Source organism: Etheostoma cragini, chromosome 15 (assembly GCF_013103735.1).
Source record: "Etheostoma cragini isolate CJK2018 chromosome 15, CSU_Ecrag_1.0, whole genome shotgun sequence".
Classification (NCBI taxonomy): Eukaryota; Metazoa; Chordata; class Actinopteri; order Perciformes; family Percidae; genus Etheostoma; species Etheostoma cragini.
In genome coordinates this window covers 14,456,647-14,479,010 of record NC_048421.1, presented here as the reverse complement: position 1 = coordinate 14,479,010, position 22,364 = coordinate 14,456,647, and the positions used below count along the sequence as shown (strand labels likewise).

At 40.4% G+C, this 22,364-nt stretch overlaps 1 protein-coding gene across 3 annotated transcripts in view; it reads right to left on the bottom strand.

Annotated features, from left to right (window-relative positions):
• znf385c (zinc finger protein 385C) overlaps positions 1–22,364 on the bottom strand; it is a 147,646-nt gene that overhangs the window by 110,930 nt on the left and 14,352 nt on the right. The window contains exon 1 of one of the 3 annotated variants that reach the window (XM_034894813.1): positions 20,573–20,649. The exons of the other annotated variants lie outside the window; for them this stretch is intronic. The gene's annotated coding sequence lies outside the window, so the exon portion shown is untranslated. Of the gene's footprint in view, positions 1–20,572; positions 20,650–22,364 lie in introns of those variants that run through there. 3 annotated transcript variants of the gene reach the window in all.

Genomic DNA, 22,364 nt, shown 5'->3' with positions numbered 1-22,364 from the left:
GATAGCCTACATATTTTTGTTTTATCTCTTTTCTGTGTTGTATTTTGTGAGTTCTTTAACTCCCATCTCAACACAGGAACTAAACACAGCTGAATTACCACAACTTTCATGTATTTCTGTCATATCTACAGCAGTCACATTCACCGTGTTCGGACGGAATCACTGCACATGGGTAGGCACTTTTAATGACATTTTGAACATGTTTAGAGGCTAAAAATACGTTTAAAACTTCCCCTGTTCAAGCCTGCTGGGTCATAACTCCAGTAGGATAATAACACAGTGTCGGTAGCAGCGATTGTTTTTATTTTTCTCTCTTCTGACAACACTCCAAATTTACAAACAACAGAGCTACGTGTTGAAATCGACTGGAATTCTCCTTTAAGGACAAAAAACAATGTCCCCCTCTCTGTTCATATATAGCTTCTCAAACAGCAGGCAGCGTGCATGAGATCCACCAAAGACCGAGTCCAGCCGGGTAAATGGCTCAGCTGGCCACAGAGATAATCATTACACTCATTAGGATTCCACTGTTCCGCTTTCCAATCACTGAGCACCCCATGCCATTAGAGTAAAACTGTCATGCTGGAGGCATGGGTGAGCTTTGTGGGCCAGCCACCCAGCTGGGACAAATGACTTCACATGGCTGTGCATCGTCTTTTTATTGACAGAACCACAAAACCTGAAGAAAGATTCCAGTTTTATTTACAACCTCAGTCTTGTTTTTAGTCATGCTTGTGGCATAGCTCTAGGGATGACAATGAAAATTATAATTATATTGGTCCGTCCACTACTTTTGTCCAGACTGAACATCTTAACTGCTGGATGAATTTTTGTGCAGACGTTCATGGATGAAGCCTCATGCCTCATCTAGAATCACAAACAGGTCCAATATTATACTTATTTTGTGAAATATATCAACACCCACTTCATCTATACACATTAATGGTTCCCAGAGGAAGAATCCTACTGACTTTGGAAGTCCCTTGACATGACTAACTCTTGCGCCATCATAAGGTTGACATATGTGACTTTGGGGGGAAAAAAAGGCTCAAAAACAATTCAATGGATTACCATTCAATCTGGTACACACATTCATCTCCCCCAGGAACAACTGTTTTAACCACGGTGATCCATAATCCATCGCCACCACCTGGTCAAAATTTCACTTTGAAGCAGTTTTAATGAACACATTTTACTCATTAACTTTATCATTTATCATAAAAATACCCACTGCTGGCTAAACTATTTTAAAATGTCGGGTTTGTTCAGGACACCCCTGTCTGTCGCCAGCAATGACGATGCGACGACCAACCGAAGTCGGCCTCCGACTTTTTTCATAAGGGAAAACCAAAGGCGAGTCGAGTCAAGTAGATACCATGTGATGAAAAAAATGCCATAAGTGTGAAGGTCAAAGTTAAACCATGAAGTAGCTCTGCCAAACATGTTTGATTTCTGATATCCACGTTTGTTCAGCAAAATCATTTTAAATATTGACTTTTGCTTTCAGTTAAAAAATGCTTTAGATCATGTTTCGGGGGGGATTGAGCTTTTGTTTACAACCTGCCTGTCTAGCTGCTCATGTTGTTTGTTAAGAATTTTAACCAAAATGGTTGAACATGTTTTTTTCGTTGTCTCTGCATCTAGACAAATCCCTGAATTGTAGCTGCCCCTTTAGAGATGTTTTAGTTCTTTGCAATAACATTTGGGGTCAACTGGAATCTGTTAGTTATCTTAACATTACTATTCAGGATGTGAATGACAACACCATCCCTCATTTTCATAGTGCCGATAAGGGAGGTGGCTGGTAACATCCCCAAGTAGAATATGAACGTTTTTCCATCCTCACTGAATACTGTAGCAAAATCAGCCTGTGATAATCACACAATGAATGTACTGAAGGGTGTTCCAGCTACAGCTGGTTGGTGGAGCCGGGGCTGACAGCACTTTAATGAGCATGTGTCAGCTGCCAGCTTTGTAGCAATTAAATACGTTTTATAAATCTTTTGTTTAATTTATTACAGTTTTTCCTCCCTAACACCCTGTCTGTCTTTAACATAAGAATTGCGTTAAAAAAACACACACAAATTTGTCTCTCACACACTCACGCACGCACACAAAACAATCAAGTGCGCTAGACAGATTAGTCACTAGGCTGAGAAAAGGAATGACACCTCAGAACTGCTGAAATAGCACTGCAGGCGGAATGATAAGAGATACCATGAAACTATAAAACACCATGAAGAAAAAGAAGAATGTAGAGAGAAAGCGAGAAATAGTGCAGTGTTCAGTGGTTTACACTCTCCTTGTTGTTCTATTTTGCCGGAGAAAGCTTACTGCATGATAATAAACTCTGCTTTCAAATAGCGGCACCCGCTTTTCTCCATTTTTTCATTGTGTACCAATCAACTGTATGTTTTGTGTAGGTCTGCATTCTCTCTAACCACTGTGCCCCACCACCTCTTTCTCCCTGCCCTCCCTCCATTCTTCCTCACGCCGTCCTTGTTTCTTTCTCTGATAAGTCAAGGAGCAGCAAGGGGTCCAAGATATTTGCATCGGTAGCTCGCCTCATTTCCTTTCCTAATGGGAGACATTGGAGCATGGCAGCAGACAGAAGTGGGGGCTGTGGGACAGGGGACAAAAAGGTGGGTGGGTGGAGAGGTTGAGTGAGCAAGAGATAGAGATAGAGAGAGACAGAAAGAGAGATTCTATATAAAATGGACTGAATGATGAAGCATGTTCAAGTAGCCTGGTGGGCACTGGTGAAGACATTAACACTAAAATAGCAAACAACCAGAAATGCAAATGATGCACTTCTCCACAAGTGAACCATTTGTGTCCTAAGTGTGTTGATTAAATCCACTGTAATTCATTGTTGCTCGCATGTGACTTGATCAATCTAAACACCTCCTCCTCCTCCTCCTCCTCCTCCTCCTCCTCCTCCTCCTCCTCCTCCTCCTCCTCCTCCTCCTCCTCCTCCAGATGCTAGAACTCACTGATTCATCCATTCTGCTAGTACTGTAATGTTGGTACTTTTACATGTGTACTTATTTGTGCAGGCATGCGTGGTTGTGTTTTTTGCGCCTTTTGGAGTGTAGTCAAGCACCTCTCACTAGATAACTCTAGTAGAGAGGCCTACACATCATCCCCATGACAACACTACACCTGCTTGACAATATGAGCACTTCTACCTATCTAGGTCATTAGGCGGGCCATCACCAATGCATTGCCCATTATCAGATGGTGCATAGCAAGCAGCTAGACCCTTACAGAGAAATATGCACAAAAAACAAGTAAAGCAATACAAGCACATTCTGAGGCAAACTGAAGAGTGTGCTGACAATTCAAAATCTAAAGCCCCACATGGCAGGTAATGGTGGTGAGACAATAAAACAGCAAAAACGGACGCAATAGCTCCCAATCCCTGTCTGTCTTCTCTAATGCTGTAGGGCCCAGCTGCAGGAGGTGATTTGGACCTGGAGCATCCCTGTTTGCCATCCATCTGGTACTGCAGAGCTGGGAATGGATTCAGTGGGTTTGTGCTTCTGTTTGCAACAGTGGACGATTGCATGCCAAGCCCCTGGGCTGGCACCACTCTGGGCAGAACCTAATGCTAGCATTATTGCTCTCCAAGGGAAATGGGGTTTGTGTCCCAGCACAGCTACCCTCAGTTTTCCCTGTGGGTAAGGCCTAGGGAGAAATTTTGAGGAAGGAAGGGAGGAACTGTACACACAAGGAAACAAACATCCGTCACAAGCTTCTGCTTTGGCACTGTATTACAAGAAATACCAGCACCTTCTTTCCAATAGCTAAGCACTGCAGCAGCCTTGGACTGAAAACTGAAATCCACATTCCGCCCATGATGCGGAGTACTTTGCAATTTGGTATCGTACTTCCGTAAACACACGGCTTTTTGCAAACACATTGTATAACTAGTTATTTTTTAGCAGAACCCAGCCCTTAGGTCATCTTTACCTGGTAAATGCCCGTTTAAACTCCTCACCCCCAGTTTGTAAAATACCAGTAGGCTTTCAGTTACATTGTATTCAATCCCTAGCTGACATTGAAGGATTTGCTTTTGCCCTTTACTAGACTATATCACAAATGGTACCCTTGAGTTGTTTGTCCGTCATCAGGTGAGAACCAAAAAAACTCATATTTGAGGTTGCACTCCAACTCCCTTAAAAGCTGATAATGGCAATTGCAGCACTACAGTTATTCCCGTTTAAGACGGCCCTTCTTTAATTGGGATTGACATTTAAATGAAGTAGTTAATGTGTGCCAAGGACAGAGTATGCTGTGTTAACAATTAAAATGCTGCTTAATGGAGCATGCCAGAGCTATTTTGAGTGCATGTTGTGGGAGAAGGAATAGGGCATACTCTATTAGTCAGAAACCAGAGCGTTTCCCTGAAGTGGGCCAAGGTCAGAGACACTCCTCCGTTTCTAGGCTAGCTGCTCATCATCCAGGCACTTCAAAACCCTGAGTAAAGTCATTAACATAAACACCAACTTGGGAGAAGGCTTTTAGCATACAGAAGTGGCCATCAAGGATGTTCCGTCATTTATGTAACACCTCTCCAGGCATGTAGAAAAGCAAGGGCTAGCAGGCTTCCAGGGAAGCTGAGAAGTGCCCTCAGGGCCCATTACTCATCTCTTTTGAAGAAAGGCTACCTCTCCCTACTTGCTCACTCATATAAAGCTCTATACGTCCAAGCTGTGAGGAAGACCTGGGCTCACAGGTAGAGATGAAGCTGGATCAACTTGGCTGGATATTTTGTGCTTGGGAGATCACAGAGCATGCAAGAATTACTGTCTAGAAAGCAGGAGGCATAGTACCCATTAAAATCAGACGCAACACTGGGGCTAGGCGTCTCAAAGGCATATGTGTGGACAGGAGGGAAACTGGATGGTGTAGAGAGAGGGCTGTGCCATAGGGAGGTGGAGGAGTAAGTTGAATACAGAACTACAGAGCTCCAAAGTGTGTCCTTCCTACCAACCCTTCATCCCTCTGAAGGCTCCAGTGTGCGCGTGTCCTGGGCCAGAGGGGGAACAGGGCTCCCCTCTGTGTTTTCTGTACCTTGTGAGGGGTCAGTCTCCCTGCTGTCAGCTTTCACTGTGTGCTTTTGGGGTTAGAATGGAGCCCAGGCCAGAACTCTATGTGTTCATGTGCCACAGAAAAGTTTACAGTAAAGGAGGAATTCCTTGATATAGACTGTGAAGTGGGCAGGCTAGCAAGACCCAGCAGAGCAATGACTGAGCGCAGTGTTAACGAATTCAACAAATTCTTTGCACCCGCTTCATTTCCATCATGCTGTCAAGAGGATTTTAAGAAAACATGTGAAATGCTGTAACAAAATAGCATTCCTGTATGCTCAAATGTCTGTTTTGCTCAAATTCAGGGAGAAGGAAAATGAATAGTGTCTGAGGAGAACTAATATTGTCCTTTTGTAGTAACGAAAAGTGGCAATATACGGGAATTGATAGGGAAATTATGCCACCAGTCATGGGCTTTCATCCAAATATAATTTAAAAAGATTTTGGCAAACTAAAATGTTAAGCACTTTACATCAGCTGGAGTAATGCAACTGTACTCAAGAGGATGTGACAAGACTACATGATTAAGCGAGCACCTGTAACTGTGCAATATGGCATTTCCATTCTGCTTTCCACCTCAGATGGCATTTTTTGTATTTCATTTAAATGGATGAATATCACCCTGGCCCTACACACCTATTTTTCTCGGCCCCCAACTTATTTAATTTTACTATTTTTAACCAGATAAGTCAACTGAGAACCAATTCTTATTTACATTGAGGACCTGGCCAAGAGGCAGCGACAGGAGGCGTATGAAGAGGGGGAATGCAATGCAAAAAGGCTCTCAGCTGGATTCGTGTTTATTCACATTGTTTGGTGTTACTTATGCAAATGTATATTATTAATATTACCAAAACAAATACAAGAAAATACACCAGAGTCTACATGAACAAACAACACCAGCTTGTCAAAGCAAAAGCTTGACATTTTGGGAAATATACTTATTCTCTTCCTGGCAGAGAATTAGAAGAGAAGATACCAGTAATATAAAGCTACTTCTGGCAGCCAGCACAAAGACTGGAAACAAGGGGAAACAGCTAGCCAAGCTCCACACTAAGTGGACAAAAAATTCCAAATAGTAGCTCTAAATTTCATGAATTAACACCTTATACCTTGTTTGTTTAATGTGTACAAAAAACAAAGTGTGAATACAAAAAGTTGCCTTCTTTATGGGGGTTATGTGCTGGACTGTTGCAGGAGGGAAGAGCCAGCCAAGCGTTTTTTTCCTTGTTCCCAGTCAAATTGCAATGGCTTCTGTAGCTCTCCACCAGAGAGCAAATAAATGTATCTCCAAAAATGTCAAACTAATCCTTGTAGAGTGTGTGGTTAATACTGTTACAGCACTTAGCAGGTATTTGAATATGTGAATAAATAAATATAAGGTAGCAATATAGTAAGTCACCTTTAATATTTTTGGCATTAAACATTTTTTACATTTGTATATTTTCTTCTATCAAGCTACTTCAAATATTGAATGCACTACATTTGTGTGAGGATTTTATGGATTTGTCAAACCTGAGTAATCAGTCCTGATTACTTGTCAAGCATGTGCTCACTAAAATAACCCCGAGGAGGACTTAAATAAAAATCCTGTAATTTACCAATGTTGCATAGCCAGCTATGAATAGGAGATTGCCACTGACATTTTTACCACCTCAATGAAGGGGGGTAAAAAAGGGAGATATTTCACTGTAATCTATTTTAAATACCTTACATCAGTGTGTGCAGTGCATGAAAACCAAGCTACATTCATGCCATACACAAGTCCATGAGTCTACAAATGTGTTTAGGGCGTATATGAGGGTAAAAGAGAAAGTAAGACCTTCGAGAGGTGATCAGCAGCCCTCAGGTTCTCTTGTTCAGATGTTCCCTGTCTTTTCTCTCTAAGTTTGCCATGAAAAAACATTAGCAGAGCCCAGAGCGAGTGTGTTCCCTTTTAGTACAAAGATCTAGATATTGATTTCCTACAGATTTGTGTGGCTCAATTTGGCTTTGAAGAAGAAGAGTGCCTTGTTTTGATTCTTGCCTTGTTTGTTAGAACAGAGTCACTGAGGTATCACTGGGCTGCAGAGCCTGTACCACCCAGTTAATACTATTGGGAGAATTAAGACACATTAAGCTCCCCTTAGGTTGTTCGGTATTCTATATATGTCCGTCTGCCAACTGTAGCAACTAAAAAAGAAGAAAAAACTTATATATAAGAGTATAAAGTCTTAGAAAATAATGAGTGTGTAAAGATATTACACAAATGTTATATAAAGCATACAAAACATAATTATGCAATCAACATCTCCAATATACTGACAACTAAAAGCATTGCTTAAGTGAGACATTTCTGCTCAAAGCCAGCCTGGTTTAAGGTTTCCAAATGATGTCTATTATTGTAAAGAAACATCTTTATAAATAGAGTTTCCAAAGGTCCAGCAAACAGGCATTGGTGCAAAGCAGATGTGGTCTATCTGAAAGCATTTTCTGATACAATAATGTTCTTTCAGGGAGCTTTTAAAGTCAGTATCTGTAATTTACTCTGTCTTATTTCTCTCCCCAAGCTTTGGCTGAACAAACTATGTGTGGCTCTTCTAGAAAGCAGGTATATCCATTTCTCCTCTCTTTATCTTTTGCTGTGCCCCCTCTCTGACAGCAGTGTCGTTACAATTGTTAACCCAACCCCAACAGCCCCTGTTTTGTCAGCAAAAATGCTCCCAGGAGCAGAGCACTGCAAGATGTCCCTTCTTCTATTTACAGAGAGGAAAAAAATATATGGTTCAATTATAGGGGCTGTCAGGCCAGTATGAGTTTGTGATGGCGTGAACTGAGCTGAGGGGAGATAAAGTCAACTAATGTAGTGGATCTCTTTGTGGGTCCAGCTTTTGCTGCTTCATTCACACAACACAGCTTTGTTTAAAAATCAGATTGGCAAACACAAGAGAAATTGACACAATTCAAATTTGACTGAAAAGTGTGAATTAAATCAGTAGTAGAAGCAGTCTTATTCAACTTTGCCATTCATCTCAAGATATGCAGGAAGTATTGCAGAAACACTGACTCACCAAACAGGTGAGAAAATGGAGAGAGACACAGTGAATCAATGCAGTTAACAGAAGTGATTTAGTGGATCAGTGAGTCAATGTGTGAGTTAAGAGCTGATGTCTCTGGTGCTGCAGGGCTAAGAGGGATTTTAAACTGGAGGAAGTGAAGTTAAAGTGGGATCTTGAGGAGTAGAGATGCCCTTGCTTACTTCACCCACTCTCAGCCCACCAGTTTGACACTGATAAGAGGCCCCAAGCAAAGAGCAAAGGCACATCAGTAGTCAAGTAAAGGTATTTACAGTGTACATTTAAAAACCAACCGGCTAAACAAAGTGTTGCACAAAGTTATAAAAACAAAGAAGGCCAATACAAATATAGACACAATGAACATCATACAAACAACACCCTTCTATACAATATCCTTAAACTAAATCATACGCCAAAGAATAAAAATGGGTTTTTAAGACAAGACTTAAAGATCTCTGCATTTGAGTAGCAGACTTGAGGCTAAAATCCCAGTATTTTTTGAAAGTTCGTCAACTAAATTTCAGGGGCCAAACAACATGACTTCTCTTTTACTCTCATTAAGTTGGAGAAAGTGGTTAGCCATCCAGCACTTAATGACTTTCAGGCAGTAAAAATAGGGATTTTTAAGAGTTAGTATCACTTGTTTTAAAATGCAAAGAACTGTGCAAGAACTATCCTTCTGCAAAATAAATGACAAACGATAATTTAGAAATAGGCCTAAAGTTGTTACAATCATTAGGGCAAGTTTGTGGGTTTAATTTGAGACTGAACCACAGCATGTTTAAAGCTAGATGGGGCTGTGCCATTAATAAGAGAGCTATTTATTACAGACAAGAGGCTGGGACCAATATTATCAAATAACTATTTCAAAAGGCGACCGGGGACATATCTGAAGATGAATATGTTGGTTTCATTACAATAGCCATCAATGCTGAGAGGGCCACAGGCACAAAACAATTAAGAGAAGCAGGGCATAGGATTGATTTAGAAGGGTCATGATCAGTAGGTGAAATACCAGATCTACCTTGTTGATAAAAAAGCTAAATAAGTGTTCTGTGATTTTAAACGTAGCATCAGGGAGTGCAATAGCATGATTTAGTGCAGTATTTATTGCACTAAATAACATTTTATTTTTTATTTTTAGCTATGATATCAGAAAAATGCTTTGCTTTAGATGCTTTGACAAGGTGTTGGTAGGATACCTGGTGATCTCTCAGGATCTCATAGGACACTTTCTATCAGTTTATCCTTTTTCCATTTCCTCTCTGCTTTTCTAGACTTTTATGACTTTGTGCCAAGGTTGGGCTTTGACTTTGGGTCGCTTCAGTTTAAAAGGGGCAACAATATCAAGAACATCTTTGACAGTGGTATTAAACATAGTAACTAGCTCATCTGTAGACAAAGAGAGGCAGAGGTTATAGGTCTAGCAAAAGGACAAGCTATGAAAGCATCGGAAAATTGCAGTGGACAGGTTCAGTGCTCGGATTTAGCGATCTAGTAAGAAAGGTTTAGATAATGAATTAGAAAGTGATGCATTAAACAAATCACAGGTTTATGGTCAGAAAGACTGACAACATCCAGCTCAATATTTAAGACAGTAAAACCTAATAATAAAACCAGATCCAGTCTATGTACTGTATGTGTGGGACCAGTTACAGACTGAGTCAGATTGAATGAGTCCACAAGTTGTAGAAACTGGCTAACTAAAGGCTTTGATGGACAATTCTTGGTGATATTAAAATCACCAAGAATTAAAATTGTATCTGAGTTGGGCACAATCAAGGATATAAACTGAGACAATTTACTGATAAAGTCCTTATTGTACTTTGGGGGCAGGACAAATCAACAAATGCTTGCACCTCAAAACTAGTGTACTTATTAACTGGCAATTGACGGCATTTATAGCAATTTTGAGAAATCTGTGAAAGGGCTTAGATCACATGCAGCCAAGTTTCCGTGACATATAAATACAACATACAAATAAAAAGTCTATATCACGAGATAGAAAGAAGTCATTTAAAATGAATGTTTTGTTCGAAAGTGATGGTACATTCAACAACAAATCTGATAGGGATTATATCGACAGCCCACGCTGATCCAATTCGATAATTTGAACAGTCAAGGTAACGGATATTACCATAGTTGACATAACCCACACACACTCACGCAACACAGAAATGAAATCACATCAGCTACAATTTAGAGGAGGAAGATACCGCAAGGAAAAATGCACACACGGATGGCACTAACTGAAAGCCATGAAAAAACTACTGAGACTGTGGAAGGAATAAACAATGTCAGTTTCCTAGAGCTGCTTAACAGACATATGGAAAGAGGGTGCTAATCTGACTTTTAATCAAAGGCCAGGCCACCACTGATAAGCCCCAAGCCCCAGTTCAGTGTGAGGAGGTGGCAGCTGAATGATATAAGCAATTCTGAGTCAGAAGCTACGTCAATAGTGGCATCACATGCCTATCTTCAGCATCACCAACTCTATCAGGCTATCTGGGGTGACCTGAGCCACACCGAACAATATCCAGCCTCCTCTTCTCACAGCCGGCATAGTTCAATAAGAGACAGTGAAAAAAAACTGTGTGTGCCTCAGATCCAGCCGTCCAGATGGTGGAGGTTACAGTGATCAGCATGGATTAGATGTCTTTCCAGCCTGATCAATAAGAGATGGAGGTGGGGGGGTTGGTGGCTTGGTTTGATGGAGGAAGCTTTGGTACCATCTCCTGTGGGCTGTAATGACACCAATTGCTGATATCTGGAGCTGCAGGAGGCAGAAAAGGTGCCGTGCAGGAGATAAAACAGAAGCTTCTCACTAAGGACGACTGCATGAATGTACGCTGAAAACCCCAGAAGCCCTGTCTTTCAAGACGGACAGACAGACAGACAAAACATTTATTTTGCCAAGTCAAATTAATGATGTAACAGATTTGTTGAGCGTTTCCCTCGCCTGACCTCATGATGTTTTAATATGAAGACAAGGGTCACGTGCAATACAAGTGTGAGAAGATCACACATGGGCTTTACTGACAGGTACAAAAGTATTTCTGCAAAACAACAAGCTCTTCAAACTTGTCAATTAAGTGGTTTTAGAAAAAAATACTTGAAATAAGGAACTGTTAATATTTTGAACTTGGAGTATGTCATCAATATTACATAAAGTAAGTCTGATAGCAGAATGTAAAATAGATGACACGGTTGATCTGAATATCTGTGGGGTGCCTGTCTTATCTGATGACTGATTGTGCTACATATTCATCATTTGCTATTATTTTACATTTAGGCAACAGCTGTGACAGTCAAATGTCTTCAGCCTGCAGTTGAACATTTTTCTTTTCAGATCTTCAAAACCATCTTCACCACTCACACATTTATCCTACAGTAGGCCACAATGTTAATTTCTATTCCAAGCTTTAGCTTTGTACTTCCAGTCAAAGTCCTATTTCAGATGGCAAAAACAGTAATACAACGTAGTAGGAGTACATCTAGATTTCAACAAGAATCCTTAGAAGCAACAACCTATGATAGTTTTTTTAATTATAACCGACTTTATATTAGAACCGAAAATTACTAAGCTACTGTAGGACTTTACTACAGGAAAAATACCAGATGTTTAGGCCAAAGCTAAAGTAAGGACAAATTGTGCTAAAATGTATAATATCATTCAAAAGCTTTTAGAGTGAAGGGTGATTCTTAAATTTAGCCACAGAATAATCCCTGGCAACTAAATATATTACACTTAAACTAATGGATTTCCTTTATTCAGATTTAGCAAACAAACAAAACATTATAGCCCGTGATGAGTGATTATTTTTCACTGCAGCACTGCCTGACATTTCACACTGAAAAGTGTCCTCAAACTTTCACCTAAAAAGTATCTACTTATGATTTTCCTTCATGACTTTTGCTATCATAATCCTAGCAGTGGAAAGCCTGGAAATTGATGAGGATAAGAGCTCAACACACACCGTCTAAGACTGAGAAACTAGTCTTCTGGGCTAGAAAATAATCTTGACAGAGAAAGCAAATGAGTTAACTCTCCATTCTGTCAGTATTGATGACTATTTTGCCCTTAGGCAAGGCAATTAACCCACGACAGCTCCAACAGCAGAGCTCTGCTGAAAGACTGTGGTTGTGCCAGGCAGCTACCATGTGGGAATTTGCGTTACTGAATGAATGAGTGTATGTGAAGCAAGGCGTTGTTGAAAAAACCATGCATAAAAAAATACCTCCATAAATAAATTTAAAAGTCAATACCAGATACCACACACACACACACACACACACACACACACACACACACACACACACACACACACACACACACACACACCTACCTGCATATTCATGGATGCAATCTACAACTGCATGTTTCAGATCAAATGATTTTAGCCGCCACCCTTCCTGCTGAGTGCAGTTGGACTCCAACAAGCGATCTATTTAGCACTTGTTGTTGTTGTGCGGTGTTTTTGAGGAGGTTTACCTGGCTGAACACACTGAGCCAGTGTTTAACCCCAGAGCGCAGTCATTCACAAGCAGCATAAATGCACCACTGTGTGTGTGCTTGTGTTTGTGTAAATGAATGCGAGGCTCCAACACTGGGGCCACTGTCAGTGTGAGTCATTGCACGTGGGAGTGTGTACATATCTAAGGCTCATGGCAATGAGGCAGACTTCTGGTGCTCTCTGCTTATAAAGATAATGATTTCATAACACAGAATCAAAATGAGATAAAAATGAAGCTTAATACAGTATGTAAATGTACCACTGAAGACGAGCAGCCCTCTGCTTCTACTGTAGGTGAAAAACTTGATACTCCCTTCCAACCGCCACTCCCTTTTCTCTTCTGTTCTAACTTCTGGCTGTTATATCACCTCCTTTGGGCACAGGGCTCAAAGGGTAGGTCAAGGTGTATCATGAGATGACAGGAGGCCACGTCTATAATTTTTCCAACCTACTTGAAATAAAACCAAGCCCACTTCATGCCTGGTCTGGTGCAGTTCATGATACAGATACAGAGTCTTGGAAAATAGCTATAGACCTATAGGGCACTGAATTTAATTAATTTACTAAATATCAGACAAAAAATGAGACAGGAATCAGCTAGCTAGCATGCTATTTTCTTACTGTATGTTCAGTGGGAGTCTGGTGTTGAGTAATGGGAACGTTATTTTTAGAAAGACAATAACTTTCTTTGTGAGTTGTAAAACTGACACATACTAAATTACATCCTTTCAGTTGCTGTCAGGCCAGCACTTTAACATTACTAAAGGCCTTTGCACTATGTCTATGATATAGTTATTATTATCATTAAGAAAAAGCTGGCAAATTATTGGTCATATAAACCATGAATTCAGCAAATTCAGTGCCTCATCTCTCTATTTTCCAAGTTACAGCTGTCACAATATTTGGGACCCGCCTAAACGGGTTTCCATAGGGTTGCAGCAATCAAGGCTTTCGTCATACAGAAGGGACCGTGGTTTCATCCAAAGTAGTTTCTAAAAATGATAGACACAACCCGGCATCCCCAGCGTCAGCAAAGTCACTCTCCAGCTCCCCACTAAGGAGCAGGCGGCCTCTGAGTCTATGCCCGGGCTGTGCACCTCCGGTCGGCCATGCCAGTGTGCCAGGCAGGGGGCTAAAGGATGAAGTGCGCTCGCATCGGGAAAATTGGTAGCCTGGATAACCCAAAGCAGGTTTTGGGCAGCAGGCAGATTTAGGGCACCCAACCCATTCCAACCTCCATTCTATCTTTCCCACAGGGCACCAACCCAGGCCAGCGGAGACCACCGCTCCGTCACTCCTTCAGCGATAAAGAGCCACCATGGCTAAAAGAGCCTGTACTTGTGGCTTTTTCTGGAGATTTTCCACTTTCATTTCACCTGCACAGCTTGTTACTTGCCTTGTCACTCCTCACCCAACCCCTGGAGAGTGGAAAAAAGAATGTATGATTTATCAAGCTTGCTTTTAAAGTCATTTGTGTTAAAACATCTTAATAGCAAAAGTGGAAATTCTTTGGCACATTTGATTTATCCTGAACCTCCCCCAGAGGACATGTTTAACAAAATAAAAGGCTACGTAGAGATCTAAATGTTTAAGCAGTGACTTAAAGAAATTGATAATGTACATTGCACAACATTTTAAAAGATTATTTTTGGGCATGTTTAGGCCTTTATTGACAAGACTGATGAAGAAATGAAGGGGGAGAAAGAGGGGGAATGACATGCAGCAAAGGACCACAGGTCAGAGTCGAACCCGGCCTGCTGCGTCGTAGAGTAAACCTCTATATATGGGCACCCACTTTACCAACTGAGCTATCTGGGAACCCATTGCACAACTTTAAGAAATCATTGGGAACCTGTGATTTTAGAGAGCCCAACCCACATACAAATGTTAAATGAATGAGAATCTAAATGTTTTGGTTTCATTTAAAAAATGATTTCTGGTGTACAGTGCTGCTCTGCCTTGCCCTGACAGGACAGTAATGTTCTCCAGTGCCAAGCTTCCCCCCCCCCTAATTGGGAATTAACTGTCTGTTTGTATTGGCAATTGGAAATGCACCTGCAAGTGCGTCACAGTTTTTGCACAAAACTTCCAACTAAAGGTCACTGTGCTACTCTGGCCGTTTTCAGCATAGCATTGAATCAATGATGTCAGTCACACACACAGAGTGAGAGAGAGAGAACAAGAATTCTCCAATTCAGTCTTGGGCCTTGCAGGCTCCAGCTGTGTATGTTGCACAGTGTGAGCTTGCTGGTCACCTTGTCTCAGCGGGTGATGATACCATAGATAACAGCAGTAAGGAGGAGGATCAAAAAAAGGTCAAAGCAAAATAGCGAGAGGTCACTTGAACAGCAGACGAGCAAAATCACAGAGAAAATTATACGGTGAGCAGTATAATCAGAGCAAGTGGCTGACAGAAATAAACTGCAAAATTACGAAAAAAAGACAAAAAGGATTCTGCAAACATACACTGTTAAATGTGTTTGCATATTATGCCTTGCACATGCATATATTTACCAATCAAGGCTTGACCAAGAGTGGCAGTAAGCACTGAAGCATGCTCACAATACATACATATTCATTTGTGCGTATATATGATGTTGTGTGTGTGAGCCAAGGCCCAGCCTGGTAGCCAAGCAACCTGACCCTGATCTGTTGAAGATGACAAAAAAGGGTTCTTGTCAAGACACCAAGAGGGAGATGTTCTTGTTCACCCCGCATTGTGGTCATGAGGGTGTCACTTTAAACCACTCAGCGTTACATCTGTAAAGACTCTTACCCCTGATTATTACCAACTGTGGAACAGCTTTCAACACCCACCAGGTCCGGATTTGTTGTGGAATAGCTGCGGCCATGACTGACAGTTGTAGTCCCGAGGAACCACGAGATCTTGCAAATTCACGTATTATATCGCAATATAAAAGGATGTAGTTTCTATAAACAGAACTACAAAACCTCTGACCTGTGACAGACCGCCTGCAGGGAAACATGATCCGCCGTGAGCACAGTGTTTTAGTTTGAAAATTAACTGGATGTTTTATTTAATTTCTGTGCTTGACTTCCTGTCCCTCACAGTCTGCCCTGTGCTGAATTGCTGCAGACTCTAAGAAAGCCGGCAAAAACAGAAGCTCTGTGTATCTGCTCCAAAGGGCTGCGGATCGCCGGAGCTGGGACGGTACTCGAAACGCAGCCGTTCAACAGTCAGTAAAAACACAAACCTTTACTTTCATGGAAACCCATTAACTCAACCGTTCCGCATCTGGTGGAAATTGAGGGTTACCTCCGCCTGTCTCAAACAGTTTACACTTAACCCCCATCAACATAGGAGGATATGTATGGTCTGTTCACTCTCTATGTTCATAAATTATGCCCTCGAACTCTCTAATCTCACCTTTCTTTCTCAACTCTTTTCTCCTTACGCAAGGATGGGTTTAAATCTATACATTTTCCCCCTTCATGTGAGATGCACTCCAACACCAGCTATTCCACAACGTAACACTAAGAATCTCAGATAACCATCTCCAAAAAAATAACCAATCCTTGGATTTCCCCAAGAGGACAAAATGTGGCAAATGACCTCAGAGTGATCCCTTTAACATCTAATATTAATGCTTTCTATCCAATGACCCTGTGAGAAGAAGAAGTGTATTTAGCATTGAGGACTACCAGGAGCATGAAGCCACATAATTGCATTTAGCTGGGGCATGTTTCACCACCAGCTTCCTGGTGTGGAAGTAAACATGGTATCCTCCTATAACAACACAGTGACAGATATGCTGCTTGTCTCGTGCCACTCGATTCAGCGCTGCCAGCAACAATTAAAAACCCTCAGGGTGTAAAGGAATGCAAAACTAATAGTTCATACTGTGGTTTTTAGTTACATAAGTTTTCTGTTCAGTTAGTTAACTGAACTTAGTTGAACAACAACGAGGGCACTTGGAGAGCGCAGAACTCTCCCAATGTTAATAAAAAGTAAACTTTCCCAGTCAGGAATTCATTTTTTCCAACTATTCCCAAACCCTATGAGTGTAGCACAAATGCCCTGTCTCGCAATGTTAACAAAAGTAAAAAATAATTTGTGTATCCGCTCCAAAATGTAATGGGTTCTTCCTTGGCCAATGTTACACCCTTCCACCAAGGTTATTGAAAACTGGGCCAGTAGTTTTTCCATAATCTGGCTGATGGACAAATAAACCAACGGACAAAACAAACCAAAAATGGAGATAATTAGTTCAAAGTTGCTGGCTCACAGGTTTTGTATATTTTCCTCAAACTACAAGAAGTAAGTAGCCTAGTCTCTGTGAAGCAATGCAGGCTGGGAAGTGTGCCAATATGCTGATCACAAATACACTTTTTACCTGGACCAATTCAGTCAGTTTTAAAATGGATCTGAGGTTGAACTTGAAATGAATAAAACTAATGTATTTTCATCAAGTTAATGATACAAGATTTGTTGATTCCACTACATTCTTGTATGTTTTATAGTGTGAGCATCTAGTCATCTCAACAAACTAGCAGGAGGATAAGGGTGTGGGTGGGATTTTGTTTAATATTGGGGTGGTTCAAATGAAAATTTGTAGCTATAATTAGTGTACATATATTTGTTAAATGTTTCAGTTTACATGATAATCCCTTTAACCCACTCTCCATCAGTGCCAACACTTCATTTTCTCTCACACACAAACAGAATTCCTAAAGGAACTGAAATGATTCCTTTAGTCAAACAGTCAACTTAAACTCATTAATATCATACATATATCCAAAATTATTGAGAAATAGCATTAAAGTGCATGTAAAATGCATAATGAAACTATTTGACCACACCTTGTCTTGCATTGCCTGACCTATCTCCAGAGTGCTGTGGAGGAAGGTCTGGCTTCACTACAGATACATCCTTGGATAGGAGGGAAAAAAACTCGCATTTTCGCATTTCTTTAAATCAATTACAATCGTCTTGGGCGGCGCTAAGCTCTGAATGCAGAAACGGTGTCTCTGCAAAATGGTCTTGAGAAGGAACTTGTTTTTGTGGAACATTTGCACCCCGCAAAAGAAAACGGCATGTACAATTTTAAATGAAGTTAACTGTTCACACAATATAGTAGTGTGAGATATTAAAATTAGCTGGATACATGGTTAAACGTAATTTGCTCTACAAGTGTATTGCCATGTGTATTTTGTCCATGTCCCACCCAATCGGTCCCAAAACGTCCCCCTTACATACATAGTAAAAGCAAGAAGTACCAAGCAGGCCTGCCTTGTTGCATGATCCACATTTTCTTCAAAACATGCATTTACAGCAGGTAGCTTGCTAGCCTATTGGCTCGAAGTTTGTTGTTGTTTCCCGAAGCGAACACAGTTTGAGAACGGCAACACACATAGAGCAGAAGGTAAGGGACAGTCGGCGTGTAAGCCACGAGTGGAAAGTCAGGTAATTTTCCTGGAAATGTACTTCTGTTGATCCAGACAAGACCACACCCAATTTCAAGTTATAGTTTAAAATTAAGTTTTAGGAGACTTTGAGGTTGTGCTAGACAGACAAGTCTCCAGTCAGGAAGCAGTGAGACACTTTTGTATTCATGAGTACTTGTTTTCCCCAGTGGTGGCAAAACATGTGCAAGGCTAGCCTTTTTGTTTACAGTACATGCAATTAATAACTATGTATACAATGATAAACTTAAATAAAAAATACCAACAGCTACACTAAGAGCTCCGCGTTGTGAAGAATCTGCAGTCTGCTAAAAAAATCATTTTTCTGAAACGTGTTTGTGAGCATATTCCATGTGTTTTGCACAAAAATACGACACTTTATTCGAATGTGCTCAGTAACAAAAGGAAAGTTGCACAGTGTGTCAGTATTTGTAACTCCATGCTGTGCACATGTGAGGTAACGGAGGGAGACTCAATCACTTCATGCTCTCTCTAGGAGAATGTCAAAATTCGGTTATCACCTGAACTACTGCACAGGGAGTGTTATGGTTTCTCAGTAACAACACAAACAGGGGATCTATATGAAAAGGGATTTTTTTTTGCCAACTCATTTGTGTTCACCATCACGATGTAGCTGGCCTAACCCTAGTATGGTTTTAAGGTAACAGCCAACAACTGACACGTTGGCAAGGTTTTCTAAATGGAACTTCCCTTTAAAATGTATACTATGTATACTAAACCATGTCCACACATGCTGTCATTACTGTACTGTCTTCCTGAAACCAAAAGTCCTCTACCAAACGGCTCATGACAAATACTGTGCCCTAAAACACCATCTCTTCTCGCTCTACCTCCTTTATTCACTGCAAAAACTCTCAAATGCCAAACTTGCAATAGATTTATAAAAAATAAAAGAGTACATAACAAAAATTACTATGAGAAACATATTGCACACTGTATCATACGAGCAAGACAGATTGCAGCAATTATCAACTGGGGCCATTCCTTGGGACAAGCCAGCTCTAAAAAGGTGCTGTCCATAAACAAGGTCTATACAGAGCACAATGTCCATTTCTCTAAATCTACACGGTGATATTCCACTTGATTTATCAGACCTCTTACTTGTTACAACAACTACTGAGCACGACGATTGCAGCAAAAGAGGTGTTCAGAAGAAAATCCAATTTTAATTCAAGTGACAGTTTCAGACGCCCCATTTTGACCTGGCTCACTTTAGGATGGACTAATTCCAACATCTGTACACCAACATAGACTTCTCTTTTTCTGTACCGTGGTGATTATTAAATCCACTTCTGTTACCAGTGCACTGCCAGTGCTGATAAAATAGACATGTCAAACTTCAAGAATTCCTCCATGCAAAAAGATGTTAAATTGTGCTATTATTGTCCCCAGTAGACTCAGATGCGGTGTATTTGTGTGTGTTTGTTTGTGTGTGTGTGTGTGTGGAATTGATCTTGCATGCAGTCATATTTTGTGCCACTTTAAAAAAGGCATGAACCCTGAATGTCCAGTGAGTTATAATATGTAGATTTGTGTCAATCAGCCAGACATGTAGATTTTACAAAATGTTATCAATGCAAAGCTATAAACTATACATTATATGTCAAAGTGATATCATCTCCTGAATAATATCAAAAGGTTGTTAAAAAAGTAACAAAACACTACAAAGTCTGATTAAGTCACAACCATTTTATTAATACGAAAAATATGGGCTGTTACAGGGATATCCCTTTAAAAGGAAAATGAATATTGTATTTGCTATTATTACCCCAAATGTAGCATCAATAGGCTGCAGTACAGAGCACGAGGGGAACATATTGACAATTTTCAGTGGAAAATACTACAGAGGAGGATGGAGTACATAAGTGAAGCAAATCTTGCAATATAAATCCACAGCCGACTGTAAATATGAATAGTTGTTTAAAAAAAATCTATCTCATTTTTGGTTAGAAAGCTGCAAACAAGGGACTTCCTTGTGTGGAAATAAATACATGTTACATCCATTTTAAAATACATGTTACCCTGACATAGCTTCCCCACTTTAAGGAATAATGGTGATCTTTGTATTTTCTCCCACTGTCACATATTCTATGGTTTGATTTTAATTGATTCATGTATGAGTTATAGTAGTTGAGTAGCATCTTACTTTACCATCCACAAAAAGTATTTCTCCTACGGGACAATTGTGGAGAAAGGCGATTAAACGTCTGGTGCTGCTGATGCGCAATTACGCATGACATCTAAAATCCTTGCTCTTTATCCAGAATTTACACGTAGTTATTACATCAAAAGCGATGAACGAAATAAAACTTTGCCACACCACATGCTCAATTAAATCCTCTTTCACAACTCCGCAAAACTGTGCACCTGAAACTATCGCATCGAGATCCATTTCAGCCAAATTAAAACTTTTGCAGAGACAGCACTCTTCCTTGCGTGTGACAATAAGAGAAGATTGTCTTACCGGTCCCGTTGCGTTTCCGACTGTCCCGGTGCTCGTCCGTGCCCAGCAACAGTAGGAACAGATTGGTACAGACCGGCTGCCAACGCAAAAAATCCCTGAGCTGTCCAGGGCAGCGGTTTTGTCAAGTCAGACACCGTTGTGCAGACTGAGGCAGGAAGAGCCTTTAACAGCAAAAGGCATCCGTGTTTGCAGCGTCAGAGAACCAGCTGTGATACTACAGCTGTTCATTTGAATAAACTTTTTGAGATGAAAAAATGTCTTGAAACGGTGGGAGTTTCTCTTGCATGTTTCATTGGGCAACAAACACTCTTTATTTGGCTTAAAGAAGAACACCTGTTAAAAGAAAAATGTATGATATAGTTCAACACAGGCCCATTTCATTTTTATTGTCGAGTTTAATTTAAAACACCATAACACCAAGAGCCATAAATCAAGATGCGTTTTATTTTGAAATACATGCCCGGATGTATTGGCTCTTTTTATGAGTCTTCACACTGACCCGCTGGTGTGACTACAGTCCAGCAGCGCATCAAATATAAATTGTTCTGTACACTTTACTGACTGTAGGCTAATTAACAATATTTATTTATTATTTCAGTAAAGGGATATACAACGTGACAAAACTGATTCATTTCATTTCACAAACCCCCTGGCTCCTCTTCTCTACCTAAACTTGTTTTGTGTGGATTCTTTTTTTTTTGTGTCAGACCACTCACTTTAATGTAATATGACTTTACTAATATTTTCCATCCAAAATAAGAGACTAAAAAAACTGTGCCATGGCCATTTAGTGAGTGTTAATTAATTGTATTATATAAGAATACAAAATCAATCCACTAATAAAATGTGTCTTTATAGCGGACATTCATTCCACCCCACAGTTAATAATTATTGGCAGCATAAGAGTTGACCCCATACTGTAGTGGCATGTTGATGTGCCTTGTAAGAGAATACTATAGGTTAAATCTAATCTGACAGACCGTGTGTAAGTGATGGGGTTGTGCTGGCAGATTTGAACAGTTTGAGACTCCAAATTAGTTCCAGCAGGAACAATAAACATCCCAAAGTGCCAGCCTTGTTGTCTTCATCCAAGAAAAAACTTTTTTAGCATGCAGTTTGGTGATGATGTGATTTAAATACTTGCCAGTTTTAGGGCCTTTTTATACTTAAATTTGTTCCCTTCAAACAAGCAGTGATCATAAAAATAACCCACAGTCAAGAACAAGGCGACCACAGTGAATAAAACACAACCCGAATGTCTTTCCCAACACTAGCCGTGCACCTCTGACAAAAATGCCTTAAAAGTCTTCCATTCATTAATGTCGATTTTTATCCTTTGCATTGTGGTGTTCAGCCTTTACCGAATGAAACCTACGAGAAACATGGCCCCTATCTGGTCTTTTTCCTAATCCATTTAGTTTCCCAAGCACTAGTTCTATTTGTCTCCGCCTGAACACCAAGACCCTGGTACTGGCTAAAGGGCAGAATGTAAGCCAGATTCAGAGCCCCATGAGGTATCTGATTGCTGACAGTCCTAACCATGCACTAACCAAGCTAACTTATTAACACATTTTGTCTTGTTTGTTCAATCTGTACAAAAATTACAATTTACCAGGTAATGTACCAGACTATTTATTGGTTGTGACCAGTAACTTCTGGTCCCAACCAGTCTCTGCTGCTAATAAGCAAATTTACCAAAACGCTAAATTATAGATTTTAAGTTCCATATTACAATATAACTTAAATTATGTACATTGTAAAGTTCAGTAATTCATTTTTATATCAGAGCAAA